This window comes from Sinohyriopsis cumingii, unplaced genomic scaffold, assembly GCF_028554795.1.
Source record: "Sinohyriopsis cumingii isolate HCF-2022 unplaced genomic scaffold, ASM2855479v2 utg002626l, whole genome shotgun sequence".
Classification (NCBI taxonomy): Eukaryota; Metazoa; Mollusca; class Bivalvia; order Unionida; family Unionidae; genus Sinohyriopsis; species Sinohyriopsis cumingii.
This window is the reverse complement of record NW_028316261.1, coordinates 473566-479565: the sequence shown is the minus strand read 5'-3', so window position 1 is coordinate 479565 and position 6000 is coordinate 473566. Positions and strand designations below refer to the sequence as shown.

The following is a 6000-nucleotide window of genomic DNA, read 5'->3' as shown; positions in this document are numbered from 1 at the left end:
AGAAAGCGAAGTAGTTTGATAGCATTTTTCTTAGAATAAAAAAGACAACCAGAAAGAGATGTAAATTCGTGTAAGATTTGAAAACAATCGCAAAATTTGGTAAATTGTAATAAGGGAAGAAATCTGTAGAAAGAAACGAAATAAGGTTCGATGAAGTTACAGGAGTAGAGGAAATGGAAAGCAAATCATCCACACGAAGAGGTTTAAGGAGAAGACAGAGAGAAAGCAGATACGTTTTGACGGTTCTATAAAAGGGGAAATAATCTATGAAGGACAGGAAATGATAATAGAATAAAATGGTTTGTAAAAGAATGTAGCGTGAATGTAGCAAAAATGCAAAGTAAGAAAAAATGTTATAGAAGAAATTTACCAATAATCTAAAACTAGTATGCCACACAAAACTTAGACCCATAAATAAATAAAATCGTAATATGAAAGTGAAATCATCGCAATAAAAGTGATGAAGAGAATAAAGGTGCCGTGAAACTTGCATTTTTCAAACATAAATAAAACAACCAATGTATGCAGATGAACGAAAACAAATCGCCTGAGAAAAATGAAACCTACTCCATGTTACTACTTAGCTCGTGCTAGAATGTCTCAGATCAAATTAATAAGAATAAATTATAGTAACTTAAATTAGATTTTTATACAAATCATGTATCTAATAACATGTAATACTCCTGCTGTGAAACTGAGTATGCAAAACACTTCCTTCTAGACTGTTCCAAATATTGAAATCTTAGAGATAAAATCATATACACACTCGTGTTCGCTGTAACAATGGAAATATTATTTGGCAACTTTATGTTACCTGTAGAAAAAATACACAAATATTTTTAACTGTGCAAAATTATATCATGAAGACCAAGATATTTAAATAATTGACTAAACTCTCAACCTTTTGAATCGCAATTAATTAGTTTGTATTCATTGTTATACGTTGAATGTAAATTTTAAGCATATTTTCTGTATAGCCGTTTGTAAAGGTTTCGAGATCACTGATGTTATATTTTTTGTTGCTGTTGGGGTGACCCCTAATAAGATTATGCTTTCTACTACTGAATCCCCGAAATCGTATGTTTGTAATTGCATTAGACAAAGTTTCTCAAATAAATATGGGTTAAACTAAATCGCCTGGAAGCGTTCGTATAATCAATTCGAATCAGGCAGAAATCACGGTAAATCAATTTATAAGTCCCGTTAGCAACCACAGACCTATGGAAAGCTATGGCAAGCGTTCTCGCATACCCACATTGGCCGAGCCCGAGATTCGAACCCACGCGCACAGAGGCGAGATGGCAGTGATCGGTACAGGCGTGTGCTTTAGGTCACTTAGTCACCATAATAGAATAAGAGATGCAACGCTATTTGTTTTCCGTTTGTTATATTATATTATATTATATTATATATATATATATATATATATATATATATATATATATATATATATATACTTTGGTTTTGATACTGATTAAACATGAGCACAGAAATGAAATATAATACGATGAGTAACTATCAAAAGCTATAGAAATACCCAACACTATTAAGAAATCCAGTGATGCACAGGGGCGCCATCAAAATTTTCGTTGGGGAGAGATAAGGAACGATCAGTTATTAAGTTTTACGGATGAAGGTCAAACATGTTTAGAGATGAATTGAAGGGAGGTGGTGGTTTGAAGTAAATGTATTTATACGTGTAGCTATTATGTCGAATTCATTACATTTCCACGGATTTTGGTTACACATACATACATACATACATACATACATACATACATACATACATACATACATACATACATACATACATAGAGGAGGGAGGGAGGGAAGTACATGCTATTAAAGCTATAAAAGGGGAGGAAAAGCGTGGAACATTCTCTCAGCAGAGACCCCACAAGTTAGAACCATATTTAAAATATTTTAAACTATACTCCGCTTGATTTTTTACTCAAGAACAAGCACAGCATAAAGTGGAGGGATAGAATGACACAAAGACTACTTTATTCATTATCGAACGCATAAAGGGACAACGCCAAGTACGATAGCTTTATATAGCTTGAGAACGGAGAGGTACCCACAAATAACCCAAAATTTTGAGAGACAAACATTTTATAAACGAGGTTGGTGAGGAACAATATTCTCCGGGAGACGGAAGGAGATGGGTATATGAGGCCCACTAGAGGGTTGGTACATTTACCAGCTCATCCAACATTACAGGCTAGAAATATTCGATTCACCCATCTACTCTTACCGAGAAAATCAAATGATCCAAATATGTTTTTCTTTCCCTCTCTGATATAAAATCGATAAATAAAAAGAAAAAAATTAAAAACACTTTAATAGGATTGTTCATAATAGGCCAGCCATGACAAATACCTAAATATCACCATGCACAAACAACAACAAAATCAATAATAATAATAATAATAATAATAATGATAATAATAATAACAATAATAATAAATACACCACGATTATCATACATACATGAAAAGTACGAACATAACTCGATCTCTAGTAAGAATTATAAATTAAACAAGGGAAACCGACCATAACGCGTAATGCCTAAGGAAAGGAGTACAAGCCAATTCTGAATTAAACTTTGAGCTTGGGGATGAAACGCATAAAAAGCGGGAAAAGATATTCGAAAACAAGTACATCGCTATCAAAATGAAAGAGAACACCAAATAAAAATTACATATAATTCATTTTCTAGAACTTAATTTAAAACAAAAACTACTACATATGCAAAAGAGGTGGGGGGATCGGGAAGAAACAGCTGATAATAAAATTCTTTCCAGACCCTACCCTGTGAAAGATAATAAAGTTTAATTTTCAATTCTTTCAGAAATATGAAATCCAGATCGATATTTTATTTGTGGAAATCGATTAATGTTTAAGACTTCTCAGAATTAGGTCAAAACGTTCAAAAGGACAGAGATGGAAATTTACATAACTTTCAGATCGTAGGTGTTATTTCCGTTTAAGTAATATTGTAGATATGTGCCATTATGCTGCTAATATCGGACAAGTTCATTCATTCATTCATTCATTCATTCATTCATTCATTCATTCATTCAATGAGTGATGCTTTCGTCGATAGTAGTTAAATTAAATAATATTTTTGGGATTATTTTAAGCAACTTCTGATCCATAGAGATTTCCTCATCACGTTTAACCACTAACATTAAACTAACAAACAGCCGGGTCTACATAAAACAAATTTGTTCAAATTATAAAATATAACATTTCTTCTTTATCATACAATTTTCTTATTTATTTATTTATTTATTTATTTATTTATTTATTTATTTATTATTATTATTATTATTATTATTATTATTATTATTATTATTATTATTGCAGGTTCACATTATACAAATAGAATTTGGAAATTATTCGAAATAGTTAATTATCCAAATAAGTTTAATACTGGAAATCATTTCATGCCGGATGTTGAACAATGGGCGTGATTACTCCGACCTGTAACATGAGCAATATTCGGGAAACCACCAGTCCTTCTATTAGTTGACGTAATATTGGTCACTTTGATGTTTAATTAGCTTTTTTAGATAAGGACATGCAAGGGTGACTAGAAAATACTATAAAAGACAGGAACATTTTAGTTCTGTATTTATATTCTAGTGACTGAGATTCTTTAGATTGAGCAAGTGAATATTTCAATAAGAGGGAAGCTGATTTAATGTTGAGTGAAATTATTTTCTTTGAACCAAAGCAATATTTCTAACTTCAAACCATGACGGAACACGAAGGATGTTTCCATGACGCAGAGGAAGAAATCACGTGCAGTGAGGACAATAAGATAGTTGATAGGGACGAAAATCTTCTCAACGATTTAGTGGTGGGACATGCCCTGGAATGGCCAAGTCTTACGGCACAGTGGTTGCCCGATGCCACAAGACAAAAAGAAGAGGACTACTCTTTGCATAGACTAATACTGGGAACATACACGAATTCGGATGAGCAAAACTACTTGATGATAGCAAGTGTACAACTACCTAATGAAAATCCTCAGCGTAATGCTCTTGATTACGACTACGAATCAGTTAATTTGAAGATTGAAATAGAGAAGAAAATCAATCATGAAGGCGAGGTGAACAAAGCTTGCTACATGCCACAGAATCCTTGCATCATTGCAACAAAGACATCTTACAGTGATGTGCTGGTGTTTGACTGCACAAAGCAACCATCTGAACCTGATCCCAGTGGAAAATGCAAACCAGAACTGACATTGAAAGGTCACGAAGAAGAAGGATATGGACTTTCTTGGAATCCCATTCTAAATGGCCATCTAATTAGTGCTTCAGACGACCACATCATTTGTTTATGGGATATCAATTCCATGTCTAAAGAAGGAGTTATTGATGCGATTACCACTTTTACAGAACATGCATCAGTTGTAAATGATGTGGCATGGCATCCCTTCCACCAGAATATGTTTGGGTCTGTGTGTAATGACGAGACACTTATGATCTGGGACACTCGCTCATACAATGCCAGTCATATTGTTCATGCCCATGCTGCTACGGTATACTGCCTGTCCTTTAATCCCTATCAGGAGTTTATTCTGGCCACTGGATCTGCGGATGAGACTATTGCATTGTGGGATCTAAGGAATTTGAAATCGAAGCTGTACTCAATTGAGTCGCATAAAGACGCAACGTTCCAGGTTCAGTGGTGTCCTCACAATGAGAAAATTCTGGCATCTAGTGGCGGAGATAGAAGGCTATATGTCTGGGATATAAGCAAACTTGGGGCGGAACAATCTGCAGAAAATGCTACAGGTGGCCCACCAGAGCTGCTGTTTATTCATTGTGAACACACTGGCGAGATCTTGGAATTCTCCTGGAATCCCAATGAACCCTGTGTAATATGTTCTGTGGCACAGGAAAACATAGTGCAAATCTGGCAAATGGCTGAACACGATTATTATAAACAACTTTTGAAATCTGCGCATTGAAATCAAGACTTTGTAATGTATAATTTAATGCCAATTGTACCTTCTTTTAAAAGCATGATTAGAAATATTGTTTAGTTACAAGATAAGTGAAATTTGAAGGCTTTTTACACGCAATCATTTGGGAAAATAAGAGACTTTAGTGCTGCATAAATAATGAAGTAATTTGTTTACTAATGTAAATAACAAGCCTTCGTAAATATTTATCTTCTTGTGAAATATTAATCCAATTTTAATTTTTATAAATATCAGATTTGTGTAGTTTCTTCACACCCTTATATTTCTCTGTTTGTTGTTTAAGAAACCATTCAGATTAAGAACGTCCAATCAGGTGACATACTGTTGTCTGAGTAGTGTGGTTAGTGGTTGTTTCCTTCTGCTCTCTATTTCACGTTTTCTCTTTCCCTCAATATTTCTCTTTTTCTACACATAAGGAATAACCAATAGGCGGTGTTGTAGAATAGCAAATGCAGAGTTCATCATTACTCTTTGTAAACATCTCCTCTAGTCTCCTTACCATTCATCTTTAATATCTGCACCATACTTATCGATTCTCACTCTCATCTAGTGATTGTGGAAATAGTTATTGTTCCAGAAAGAGCAGATAGCAGTAGCTAAGGTAGTGGTGTGCCTGTAAAGCTCTCTCCTTGTTATAACTGATACTCTCTCTCTCTCTCTCTCTCTCTCTCTCTCTCTCTCTCTCTCTCTCTCTCTCAGCACAAACATCGACATTAGTACCATTACAAATATCGTCTAATTCTCTAAGTAAAAACAATGAAAATTTAAGAATATTGTGAACTGATCATGGATTTACTGTTGAGAAATCCTAGTCCTGAACCCAAATGCAAGCAAACATGTTAACAAATGATCATTATATATCTACAATTATGGAGAAAAGTTAGATGTGTAACATATTGTTTACAATGATCTCTACAATCGACAATCATGGACAAAATATAGATGCAAGCAGCAGGGAAGTTCTACAGACCAGTGGTTCCAGACCAAATAAGCCTTCCTAC

At 34.2% G+C, this 6000-nt stretch overlaps 1 pseudogene; it reads left to right on the top strand.

The window, feature by feature from the left end:
* The first annotated feature begins 3760 nt into the window (after positions 1 to 3760).
* Positions 3761 to 4984, top strand: LOC149770147 (histone-binding protein RBBP4 pseudogene; annotated as a pseudogene).
* Positions 4985 to 6000: the final 1016 nt, after the last annotated feature.